Source organism: Phyllobates terribilis, unplaced genomic scaffold (assembly GCF_046119375.1).
Source record: "Phyllobates terribilis strain yellow unplaced genomic scaffold, ASM4611937v1 Scaffold_4__5_contigs__length_816908805, whole genome shotgun sequence".
Taxonomy (NCBI): Eukaryota; Metazoa; Chordata; class Amphibia; order Anura; family Dendrobatidae; genus Phyllobates; species Phyllobates terribilis.
Window position 1 is genome coordinate 758,651,464 of NW_027362764.1, and position 14,035 is coordinate 758,665,498.

Sequence of the window (14,035 nt, forward strand, 5' to 3'; positions counted from 1 at the left end):
TTTCCATGCTTTTTTCATGATGGAAAAATACAGCATTTTACAGTAACACCAAAACGAATGATATTTTATAAAATTTCATTCACATTGTGCATTTTTCACTTGCATTTTCTAACTTGGGGCGCTTTCTTTTAAAAACATACAGCATGTCAATTCTTTCTGCATTTTTACTGCAGTTTTCCTCACTAAGATCAAAACGGCTTACCACCAAAAAACGCATAAAAAATGTGTCAAAAAACACATAAAACCGCAACAAAAATGCAAGGGTTTTCAAGCCATAGCCTGGGTTTTCCATGCAGAGAACCTATGAGAGAACGACTGAGGAACTGATCTGTGTGTTTCAAGATATTAATTACACCATTCCTAGACATAAATGTGCCAGATTTACTAAAGACTTTACAATTTTTAGCATGAAGCATTGGTAAATATGTATATGAACCCTGAGATGGAGCAGGGAACAATAAAATGTCTAACATGACAAGTGACCACATCCAATCCCCATGCCATTAAGAAGTAATTTGATTTTCTATATTTTTGCTTATTTATTTCCCACCTAACTATCAATCTGTTTTTCCCTAATGTAAATATGCAACTTTTTTTTTTAAATCACAATTTTTCTCATCAATTTACTCCACAACCTTCCAGAGTAATTTTTTGTAGTGTTTTTTTTTTATTATTTTTTTATATTTTGTGCAGTTGAAAGATTGCGCAACTTTTATCCTAAAATGGCACAAAACATTTAAAAGGGCAAAAAAATGTATCTTTGAATTTGTGCAAAATTCATCAAACATCATGTGCATTTTGATTCATTTTGCATCATTTCCGCGGGGGCCTTTGTGGCCAGAATCCTGGTGTAATAATTATGCAAAATTTGGTGTGTACAACTGTTTTGTGGCAAAATTTGCAACTTTCATCTTTTAGCTTCCGTGAACCAATGCAAGAAATCTGCGCCAGTCATAGATTGGTGTATATTTCTCTTGCAATTTGTACGTTTTGTGATGTAAATTTAAATTAATTTGTCAGATTCCAAGCAGTCACCCACCCACCTGACCGATCTCTGACAACTTTTCAAAAAGTTGCCGGAGCTGGACAAAACTAGTGCAAAAATGTCAAAAGTTACAAAATTTTTGTGCAATTCAAAATTGTGTGACATTTCCGTCAGTTGTATGCTAGAAAACTGGTGTAAACAGCTCGAGGAATCGTCCCCTTTAACTTTTAAAAGAGTGAGCAGGGACTAGTAGGTGGATGAGGCCAGACTTATACAACTGTATACGGTATATACAGCACCTCCTGACAAGAACGGAGCATTACTGTGAGATTGGATGTTACAGGCAATTTTTTCAATGCTCGTCTCAATGTATTTCCTTAAGTGAGTCTCAATGTATTTCCTTAAGAGAGTCTCAATGTATTTCCTTAAGAGAGTCTCAATGTATTTCCTTAAGTGAGTCTCAATGTATTTCTATATGTGAAGGACTCTGAACCGTTCAACATTGATTGGAAATAATTTATTACTGTCTTATTACAGAGTTTTATAAAAAGTTGCAAAGGTCATATAATGACACGGTACTGAAGGGACAAGGTAACAAGGTAACAACATAACGAGTAATGTCCTCCAGTCTCCAGATGAGTCTAAATTATCCTCCTCATCATTCTCATTTTGCCTGGCCTCAGTACCGCTCATCATCTGTTCTATGGCACTGGATCACACGTCTTGTGTAATTTACTATTCTGCCATTCATTGCTGTCTGTACTGTACATCTTCCTTCTCTCAGGCCACTAAGAACTCAGCAGCCACAACTGTCAGTACTTGTATCACTAGTAAAGAGCTGAACGCTAACTATTATTACTGTATAGGATTATGGCAATGCCGCTCTCACACACATTATTATAGAATAATATACAGGATATAACACAGGATCAGTAATGTAATGTATGTACACAGTGACTGCACCAGCAGAATAGTGAGTGCAGCTCTGGGGTATAATACAGTATGTAACTCAGGATCAGTAATGTAATGTATGTGCACAGTGACTGCACAAGCAGAATAGTGAGTGCAGCTCTGGAGTATAATACAGGATGTAACTCAGGATCAGTACAGGATGAGTAATGTAATGTATGTACACAGTGACCACACCAGCAGAATAGTGAGTGCAGCTCTGGAGTATAATACAGGATGTAACTCAGGATCAGTACAGGATCAGTAATGTAATGTATGTACAGAGTGATTGCACCAGCAGAATAGTGAGTGCAGCTCTGGAGTATAATACAGGATGTAACTCAGGATCAGTACAGGATCAGTAATGTAATGTATGTACACAGTGACTCCACCAGCAGAATAGTGAGTGCAGCTCTGGAGTATAATACAGGATGTAACTCAGGATCAGCACAGGATCAGTAATGTAATGTATGTACACAGTGACTGCATCAGCAGAATAGTGAGTGCAGCTCTGGAGTATAATACAGGAGGTAACTCAGGATCAGTAATGTAATGTATGTACACAGTGACTGCTCCAGCAGAATAGTGAGTGCAGCTCTGGAGTATAATACAGGAGGTAACTCAGGATCAGTAATGTAATGTATGTACACAGTGACTGCACCAGCAGAATAGTGAGTGCAGCTCTGGAGTATAATACAGGATGTAACTCAGGATCAGTAATGTAATGTATGTACACAGTGACTGCACCAGCAGAATAGTGAGTGCAGCTCTGGAGTATAATACAGGATGTAACTCAGGATCAGTACAGGATCAGTAATATAAAGTATGTACACAGTGACTGCACCAGCAGAATAGTGAGTGCAGCTCTGGAATATAATACAGGATGTAACTCAGGATCAGTAATGTAATGTATGTACACAGTGACTGCACCAGCAGAATAGTGAGTGCAGCTCTGGAATATAATACAGGATGTAACTCAGGATCAGTACAGGATCAGTAATGTAATGTATGTACACAGTGACTGCACCAGCAGAATAGTGAGTGCAGCTCTGGAATATAATACAGGATGTAACTCAGGATCAGTACAGGATCAGTAATGTAATGTATGTACACAGTGACTGCACCAGCAGAATAGTGAGTGCAGCTCTGGAGTATAATACAGGAGGTAACTCAGGATCAGTACAGGATCAGTAATGTAATGTATGTACACAGTAACTGCACCAGCAGAATAGTGAGTGCAGCTCTGGAATATAATACAGGATGTAACTCAGGATCAGTACAGGATCAGTAATGTAATGTATGTACACAGTGACTGCACCAGCAGAATAGTGAGTGCAGCTCTGGAGTATAATACCGGATGTAACTCAGGATTAGTACAGGATCAGTAATGTAATGTATGTACAATGACTCCACCAGCAGAAGAGTGAGTGCTGCTCTGGAGTATAATACAATATGTAACTCAGGATCAGTACAGGATCAGTAATGTAATGTATGTACACAGTGACTGCACCAGCAGAATAGTGAGTGCAGCTCAGGAGTATAATACAGGATGTAACTCAGGATCAGTACAGGATCAGTAATGTAATGTATGTGCACAGTGACTGCACCAGCAGAATAGGAGTGCAGCTCTGGAGTATAATACAGGATGTAACTCAGGATCAGTACAGGATCAGTAATGTAATGTACGTACACAGTGACTGCACGAGCAGAATAGTGAGTGCAGCTCTGGGGTATAATACAGGATGTAACTCAGGATCAGTACAGGATCAGTAATGTAATGTATGTACACAGTGACTGCACCAGCAGAATAGTGAGTGCAGCTCTGGAGTATAATACAGGATGTAACTCAGGATCAGTACAGGATCAGTAATGTAATGTATGTACACAGTGACTGCACCAGCAGAATAGTGAGTGCAGCTCTGGGGTATAATACAAGATGTAACTCAAGATCAGTACAGGATCAGTAATGTAATGTATATATACAGGGACTGCACCAGCAGAATAGTGAGTGCAGCTCTGGGGTATAATACAGGATGTAACCCAGGATCAGTAATGTAATGTATGTACACAGTGACTGCACCAGCAGAATAGTGAGTGCTGCTCTGGAGTATAATACAGGAGTAATTCAGGATCAGTACAGGATCAGTAATGTAATGTATGTACACAGTGACTGCACCAGCAGAATAGCGAGTGCAGCTCTGGAGTATAATACAGGATGTAACTCAGGATCAGTACAGGATCAGTAATGTAATGTATGTGCACAGTGACTGCTTCAGCAGAAGAGTGAGTGCAGCTCTGGAGTATAATACAAGATGTAACTCAGGATCAGTAATGTAATGTGTGTACACAGTAGCTGCGCCAGCAGAATAGCGAGTGCAGCTCTGGAGTATAAGACAAGATGTAAATCAGGATCAGTACAGGATCAGTAATGTAATGTATGTACACAGTGACTGCACCAGCAGAATAGTGAGTGCAGCTCTGCAGTATAATACAGGATGTAACTCAGGATCAGTACAGGATCAGTGATGTAATGTATGTACAGTGACTGCGCAAGCAGAATAGTGAGTGCAGCTCTGGAGTATAATACAGGATGTAACTCAGGATCAGTACAGGATCAGTACTGTAATGTATGTACACAGTGACTGCACCAGCAGAATAGTGAGTGCAGCTCTGGAGTATAATACAGGATGTAACTCAGGATCAGTAATGTAATATATGTACACAGTGACTGCACCAGCAGAATAGTGAGTGCAGCTCTGGAGTATAATACAGGATGTAACTCAGGATCAGTACAGGATCAGTAATATAAAGTATGTACACAGTGACTGCACCAGCAGAATAGTGAGTGCAGCTCTGGAATATAATACAGGATGTAACTCAGGATCAGTAATGTAATGTATGTACACAGTGACTGCACCAGCAGAATAGTGAGTGCAGCTCTGGAATATAATACAGGATGTTACTCAGGATCAGTACAGGATCAGTAATGTAATGTATGTACACAGTGACTGCACCAGCAGAATAGTGAGTGCAGATCTGGAGTATAATACAGGATGTAACTCAGGATCAGTAATGTAATGTATGTACACAGTGACTGCACCAGCAGAATAGTGAGTGCAGCTCTGGAGTATAATACAGGATGTAACTCAGGATCAGTACAGGATCAGTAATATAAAGTATGTACACAGTGACTGCACCAGCAGAATAGTGAGTGCAGCTCTGGAATATAATACAGGATGTAACTCAGGATCAGTAATGTAATGTATGTACACAGTGACTGCACCAGCAGAATAGTGAGTGCAGCTCTGGAATATAATACAGGATGTTACTCAGGATCAGTACAGGATCAGTAATGTAATGTATGTACACAGTGACTGCACCAGCAGAATAGTGAGTGCAGCTCTGGAGTATAATACAGGAGGTAACTCAGGATCAGTACAGGATCAGTAATGTAATGTATGTACACAGTAACTGCACCAGCAGAATAGTGAGTGCAGCTCTGGAATATAATACAGGATGTAACTCAGGATCAGTACAGGATCAGTAATGTAATGTATGTACACCGTGATTGCACCAGCAGAATATGGAGCTCAGCTCTGGAGTATAATACAGGATGTAACTCAGGATCAGTACAGGATCAGTAATGTAATGTATGTACACAGTGACTGCACCAGCAGAATAGTGAGTGCAGCTCTGGAGTATAATACAAGATGTAACTCAGGATTAGTACAGGATCAGTAATGTAATGTATGTACACAATGACTCCACCAGCAGAATAGTGAGTGCAGCTCTGGAGTATAATACAGGATGTAACTCAGGATCAGTACAGGATCAGTAATGTAATGTATGTGCACAGTGACTGCTCCAGCAGCAGAGTGAGTGCTGCTTTGGAGTATAAAACAATATGTAACTCAGGATCAGTACAGGATCAGTAATGTAATGTATGTACACAGTGACTGCACCAGCAGAATAGTGAGTGCAGCTCAGGAGTATAATACAGGATGTAACTCAGTATCAGTACAGGATCAGTAATGTAATGTATGTGCACAGTGACTGCACCAGCAGAATAGGGAGTGCAGCTCTGGAGTATAATACAGGATGTAACTCAGGATCAGTACAGGATTAGTAATGTAATGTATGTACACAGTGACTGCACGAGCAGAATAGTGAGTGCAGCTCTGGGGTATAATACAGGATGTAACTCAGGATCAGTACAGGATCAGTAATTTAATGTATGTACACAGTGACTGCACCAGCAGAATATTGAGTGCAGCTCTGGAGTATAATACAAGATGTAACTCAGGATCAGTACAGGATCAGTAATGTATGTACACAGTGACTGCACCAGCAGAATAGCGAGTGCAGCTCTGGAGTATAATACAAGATGTAACTCAAGATCAGTACAGGATCAGTAATGTAATGTATATATACAGGGACTGCACCAGCAGAATAGCGAGTGCAGCTCTGGGGTATAATGCAGGATGTAACCCAGGATCAGTAATGTAATGTATGTACACAGTGACTGCACCAGCAGAATAGTGAGTGCTGCTGTGGAGTATAATACAGGAGTAATTCAGGATCAGTACAGGATCAGTAATGTAATGTATGTACACAGTGACTGCACCAGCAGAATAGCGAGTGCAGCTCTGGAGTATAATACAGGATGTAACTCAGGATCAGTACAGGATCAGTAATGTAATGTATGTGCACAGTGACTGCTCCAGCAGAAGAGTGAGTGCAGCTCTGGAGTATAATACAAGATGTAACTCAGGATCAGTACAGGACCAGTAATGTAATGTATGTACACAGTGACTGCGCCAGCAGAATAGTGAGTGCAGCTCTGGAGTATAATACAGGAGGTAACTCAGGATCAGTACAGGATCAGTAATGTAATGTATGTACACAGTGACTGCACCAGCAGAATAGTGAGTGCAGCTCTGGGGTATAATACAGGATGTAACTCAGGATCAGTACAGGATCAGTAATGTAATGTATGTACACAGTGACTGCACCAGCAGAATAGTGAGAGCAGCTCTGGAGTATAATACAAGATGTAACTCAGGATCAGTAATGTAATGTATGTACACAGTGGCTGCGCCAGCAGAATAGCGAGTGCAGCTCTGGAGTATAAGACAAGATGTAAATCAGGATCAGTACAGGATCAGTAATGTAATGTATGTACACAGTGACTACACCAGCAGAAAAGTGAGTGCAGCTCTGGAGTATAATACAGGATATAACTCAGGATCAATACAGGATAAGTAATGTATGCACACAGTGACTGCACCAGCAGAATAGTGAGTGCAGCTCTGGAGTATAATACAGGATATAACTCACGATCAGTACAGGATAAGTAATGTATGTACACAGTGGCTGCGCCAGCAGAATAACGAGTGCAGCTCTGGAGTATAATACAAGATGTAACTCAGGATCAGTACAGGATCAGTAATGTATGTACACAGTGACTGCACCAGCAGAATAGCGAGTGCAGCTCTGGAGTATAATACAGGATGTAACTCAGGATCAGTAATGTAATGTATGTACACAGTGACTGCACCAGCAGAATAGTGAGTGCAGCTCTGGAGTATAATACAGGAGTAACTCAGGATCAGTACAAGATCAGTAATGTATGTACATAGTGATTCCACCAGCAGAATAGTGAGTGCAGCTCTGGAGTATAATACAGGATGTAACTCAGGATCAGTACAGGATCAGTAATGTAATGTATGTACATAGTGACAGCACCAGCAGAATAGTGAGTGCAGCACTGGAGTATAATACAGGATGTAACTCAGGATCAGTACAGGATCAGTAATGTAATGTATGTACACAGTGACTGCACAAGCAGAATAGTGAGTGCAGCTCTGGAGTATACTACAAGATGTAACTCAGGATCAGTACAGGATCAGTAATGTAATGTATGTACATAGTGACTGCACCAGCAGAATAGTGAGTGCAGCTCTGGAGTATAATACAGGATGTAACTCAGGATCAGTAATGTAATGTATGTACAGTAACTTCACCAGCAGAATAGTGAGTGCAGCTCAGGAGTATAATACAGGATGTAACTCAGGATTAGTACAGGATCAGTAATGTAATGTATGTACACAGTGACTGCTCCAGCAGAAGAGTGAGTGCACCTCTGGAGTATAATACAAGATGTAACTCAGGATCAGTACAGGATCAGTAATGTAATGAATGTACACAGTGACTGCACCAGCAGCATACTGGGTGCAGCTCTGATGAGCTGCTAGTCAGTGTGCTGATTACGGGTGTGGTGGCTGCAGATCCTGCTGTGAGCTCCTGATCTCTGAGAAACCAACACCTCTCCACCTGGGGACCTGCTCTCTCTCCTTCCCAGAGAGAGAGCGGGTTTCTGGGATGAGTGAAGGAGCCAAGTCCCAGGCTTCTGCTTCCCGAACCAGGCCGGCGGGGAGCAGAAGAAACCAGCAACCGGCCTGCACATCAGAGGACTCGGGGGTGAGACGCTGCACCAGGAGTCACAGCAATGGGGCTCCTACTCCCCCCGGGATTGTGGAGACCCCTAGAAGCCGCAAGGCTTCCAGCATGGAGGAAAAGCCTGACAGCGGCGTGCATGATGGCGCTCCTTCCGGACGAAAGCTGATTGCTCATGGAGGTGAGGCCGACCTCCCTGAGGGGGGTTGGGTGCTGCAGGGACCCCCGGAGTCTGTGTCCACCTATGCCTCCCGGGTCATGATCCACCTCCGTGAGTATGAAGATGCCAGTAAGCTCATCAGGAGGCTCCGGGAGGAGCTGCACTGCACAAGCGCAAAAGCTGCAGTGCAGGGGCCTCCAAACCAAGGAAGGCCAAGCTCCAGGCTGAAGTAAAGAGGCTGACCAGCGAGATTCACCTGCTGGAAATAAGGAAAGCCACCATCAGAGAGGAGAGTGGTCCATTCAAAGAAAAACTAATAAATGAAGACCGCTACAGAGAAATGGCTGATACCAGAGAGCAAAGGCAGATGGGGCTGCAGCCTGAGAGCCAGGTGGATGATGAAAGTGATGATGACCAGCAGGAAGCCCCACCTGGCAGCCTGCAAAGTCACCCGCAGGCCACGTGCAGTGAGCTCCCTGCAGGACAGGCGACAGTGACATCCGGTCGCAGTTCTGCTGGCTCTGGGGAGGACAGTGACAGCAGCGGCCAGGGAGGGGCGCTAATGGCAGAGATTAAGCTCCTGGAGTCCCCAGTGTGCCTCCAAAACTTCCATCTTGGTGACGATCTACCAGAAGAGGCACCTGGGGCCACGAAAAGGCAAAGAAGACCAAGCCAAAGCTGCAGGAAGCGGTAAGATGCGCATATGCCCCCCTCCCTGTACCCCCTGAGTCGGCGGCAGGCTCAGCTCGCTGTATAAGCCCCGTTGCCCAGCCCAGCCCGGGTTCTGCTGTGGATCCGGTGCAAAGGCGCGGGGAGATTACAGAGCGCGGTAGTGAAGTGCAGAGCTCCGTCTCTGCTTGTAGTAGTGGGGACGCAGCAGGAGGTGCATCAGCCGAGAGGCTGGACAGTGAGGGCGGCCCGGCGGCGGGCGTTCCATCAGGCCACGATGCTGTGGTGCGCTCCTCAGTGGGAGGGGGGAGCAGCCCGGTGTCAGGGGCTGCTCCGGTAGCCTCGGCACCTCTGAATGCTGTTGCCGCTGATCACTTAGTTGAGAAACGGCGGCAGTGTGAGGGGGCTGTCGAGGCTGAGCGTTCCGGTCCTCCCACCAAAGTGCTATTTTGTGTTGGCGTCGCTGGTCCGGAAGATCCTGATGCTAAAGATCAGCGGCGCCTAACAGCAGCTAAAGATCAGCGGCACATTATACCGAATGCCAAACAGCGGAAATTACCGACCAATGATGTGGAGGGCACACATAAGACCGGGGGTGAGGTCGTCTCCAGTTCTATGGAGGTGACTGAGCCCCTTGTGCCTGATGCAGAGGTCAAAATGTCATCCGCCATTGTTACTGGTCCAGCAGGAATGAATGTGGTGGTGGGTTTGAATGAGGCTAATTCATTGTCTAGTGGTGTGGTTGCTGGTTTGGTGGAGGGTGAGATGGAGGTGGGTAATGGTGATGCTGTTGGGGCTGATGTGGTCACTGGTCCGGTTGCCCCCCCGGGGGTGGTAACACCTGTCCAGAGTTATGCCAGTGTCACCTCCGGGGCAAATAGGGCATCCTCCTCGTCTCCGGGCTTTGGGGATGGCATGTTGCAACGGCGCCTTCTGGAGGCTCTAAAGAAGGGGGAGAGATCACTAATGGTAGAGGGTCGAGAGGTTGATCTATCCTTCTGGATAGAGAGGCATGGCCTCGGGGCCTTTCCGAGAGCAAAAAGGGGGGGATACAGTGTGGTCCCTCCCAACAGCCGGGCCAGGCAGTGTGCGTAGGAATGTGGTCCGTCTTCGGTGGAGGGGCAGTGATGCATGTCCTCCAAGATCTAAAGTTGTGGAGCTCCTGCTGAGGATGGGCTTCAAGTCGCTTTCTTGCTATGACATCATGACGTGGCTTGGTTGGTATGGAGAGGTGGTGGAGATGCCAAAGAAAAACCGCGACGAGTTTGGTATCTGGTCAGGGGCCTGGACGTTTATGGTAAAACTTAAGCGTTCAGGTGGTACTGTTGCCCACATTCCATCGTCTGCCTTCCTGGGTAGGGATCGTATCCTGGTCTTCTACCAGGGGCAACCGAAGCTCTGTCACAGGTGCGGCGACCCCACACACTTCAGTGCAAACTGCACTGTGCAGAAATGCGCATTGTGTGGGGGTGTCGGCCATCTTGCTGCCTCTTGTGTGGAGATTAGGTGCCACCTGTGTGGTGAGTTAGGTCACCCATTCAGCCGTTGTCCTCGCTCCTTCGCTAATGCAGTCGAGACCCCGGTGGGAGAAAGCCGTGAGGCCGATTCTGCTGGGGAGGGGACTAGCAGGGGTGGGGGAGCTGAGGGGCCAGGGAAGGAAAGCAATAAAAAGACGCCTGCCCAGCTGAGGCGTCTAGACAAGCGCAGACAGGAGAGGGAGCGGGGCGAGCCCCAGACTACCGGGGCAGCCCCTGTCCTGGATGCCAGTCTTGCTGCTGAGGCCCTGAGGGATGATGAGTTGGATGAGGAGGTCAGGAGGATCCACAGGGAGGAAACTGCCTCTGCCTCAGAATCCTCCCATTATGAAAGTATGGATGAGGATAATAAGCGGTGGCTAGAGAACAAGCGTAAGCTCGGCACCAAAAAGAAGAAAAAGAAGGGAGATAAAACATCTTCTGCCGCTCTGACCAAGGTACCTAAGGAAGGTAAAACCGACTCCCCTCTGGTTGGTCTTTCTAACCGGTTCCAAGCCCTTGATAACATCTCTTCCTCTGAGGAGGAGGCTGAGGGTGAGGTTCCGGCTTCAGCGGAGCTTACAGGGGGCGCCGAGTCTCCTTCTCCTGGGGATGTAAGGTCCTTGGGGGGAGGGACTGGCCCAGAGTCCGGAGACGAGGACGAGAAAAGAAGGAAAAATGCTGAAATGGACACCTCTATGTCATTAAAGAGGGGGAAGGATTCCTCGTCTGAGGCAGAGGATAAGGGGAGTAGGGAAGAGGAAAGCCATCTAACTTAATCACCAATGATGGCAGTACCCACTCCGTTGACGCTGGCGTCCATTAATGTCGCCAGCATTAAGTCAAATATGGCTAGATTTGCGGCCTTTGATTTTCTCAGCCGGGTTGAAGCTGACATTTTCTTTTTGCAAGAGACCAGGCTGCCAAATATGGCAGAGGTGTTTATAGCTAAGAGGGAGTGGAGACTCGGGCCCTCCTATTGGTCTCTTGCGGCCGAGCCGTATAGCGGAGTGGCGGTCCTTTTTACCGCACCGGTAGAATGCCGACGGGTTATTGAGTTAGAAATGGGGAGGTGCCTGATATTAGATGTCCTCATGAAGGGACAAGAGCTCCGGCTCATTAACATCTATGGTCCCCAATCTAAATGGGACCGGAAGTGTCTCTTTACGAGGATCAAGCCCTACCTTTTTACGAGTCGGCAGGTTGTCTTTGGAGGGGACTTCAACACTGTCACGAGGCCCCGGGATAGAGGAGGTTCCAGAGACAAGCTGACTTATGATAGCGTCGCCCTTAATAGTATAGCTAGTGAGGCTCGCCTGGTGGATGTCCACATCCGGCACACCGCAGGCCACGAGGGGTTCACCTATCATAGAGGTAACTGTAGGTCCAGGATAGACAGGTTTTATTTAAAGGAGGAAGCCGTCTCTTCAGCAGTATCTGTTGTTGAGGTGGAGTTCTCCGATCACTGTATGATTTTGTTTTCCCTGAATGTTACAGAGACCCCCCGGATGGGAAGAGGCTTTTGGAGGCTCAATTCGTCTCTCTTGGAAGAAGCGGAGATAAGACAGTCCTTTGAGGATTTTCTTCAGAGCCAGGTACCCTTACTGGATCTTTGTAGTAGTAAGTCAGAGTGGTGGGAGATGTTTAAGAAAAGGGTGGCGAGATTCTTCCGCCAGCTCTCGAGCCTCAGGAGCCTGGACAGGTACCGCCTGTATCAGGGCCTGAGGAGGAAACTCAAGCATCTTGTCTCAACTGGAGGTAGCCGCGAGGAGATCTCCAGAATGAAATCTTTGCTAATGAGGTGTCAGTATGATAGACACGCATCTTTGGTTTTTGAGAGGGATTACGGGAAGTACTGCTCGCCCGACCCTTACAGAAACTGCAAGATGTCAGTGAATAGTAAAGTTGTTACAGGACTGCTTGACACTGCGGGGTCCCTGAAAAGATCCAGATTAGGGATCCTGGAGGTTGTCAGATCCTTCTACTCGCACCTCTTGGGGAAGAGGGATCTGGATTGAGATGAGATGTTGGCTTTTCTGGCTGAAGCCGTCCCCGAAACAGGGGTAGATCCCTCTCTTGGCGTTTTGACAGAGATGATCAGGGAAGAGGAAGTTAAGTTGGAGATTGAAGGGCTTGCCCTAAAGAAATCTCCCGGTCCAGATGGCGTAACATCTGAATTCTATAAGACCTTTAAGGACGCCTTGGTTCCCCTCTTGACTGAGGTATTCAATGAGTGTCTTTCCTCGGGCACTCTGCCAAAGTCAATAAGGAGGTCTGCCCTGATCATCTTGTCAAAGGGTAAGGACCCATCTTGCATTGAGAATTGGCGTCCCATAGCGCTTCTCAATGCAGACAGGAAGGTTTTGGCAAAGGTGCTGTTTAATCGGCTGATGAAACTTGCACCCCAACTCCTTTCGGGGGCCCAGCATTGCTGTGTTCCGGGCCGCAGTACAATTAGTGCTGTACTCTGTGTCCGAGAGGCGGTGGAGCAGGGTAGGACTGGTCACTGGAAGGGGTACATGCAGTCATTGGACCAGGCAAAAGCGTTTGATCGGGTTAATCATGAGTACCTCTGGTCTGTCCTTCTGAGGTATGGCCTGCCGGGGGGGTTCGTTGATTGGCTTAAGACCTTGTACTCTGGGGCAGAGAGTTTCCCGCTTGTGAACGGTTGGATTGGCAGCTCTTTTGAGGTTGGGTGTGGTGTTCGCCAGGGTTGTCCCTTGAGCCCGCTACTGTACGTGTTTGCGATTGACCCACTTCTTTGGAGGGTGGAGCGTGGACCGTTGGCTGGGATCGGGATGGACCGGGCAGCACCGGAAGCCACTCTGAGAGTGGTGGCGTATGCCGATGACGTCACCGTTTTTGTTTCCTCTGATGGGGAGGCAGAATGGCTGATGTCAGAGGTAAATCGATACAAGGAGGCATCCGGGTCTAAGATCAACCGGGATAAGTGTGAGAGTTTCTGGCTGGGAGGAGGAGATCCTGGTTTTGATCTCCCGGACACCCTTCCAGAACCCAAAGTCTCTGCAAAAGTTCTTGGCATCGAATTTGGCCAGGGGGATTACCCCAAACAAAATTGGGACAGCAGGCTAGAGATCGCCACTCAGAAGGTGAACCAATGGAAGGGTTGGTCTTTGACCCTAAGGGAAAGGGTAAACCTGATCAAAACTTACCGGCTCCCTTTGCTGATCTATCTGAGCAGTGTGTACATCTTGCCGGAGCCTCTCTGGACTCAGGTCTACAGTTTGTTCTTCCAACTGTTATGGGGGAATAGACTGAACCTGGTCAAGAGGGAGGTTACTT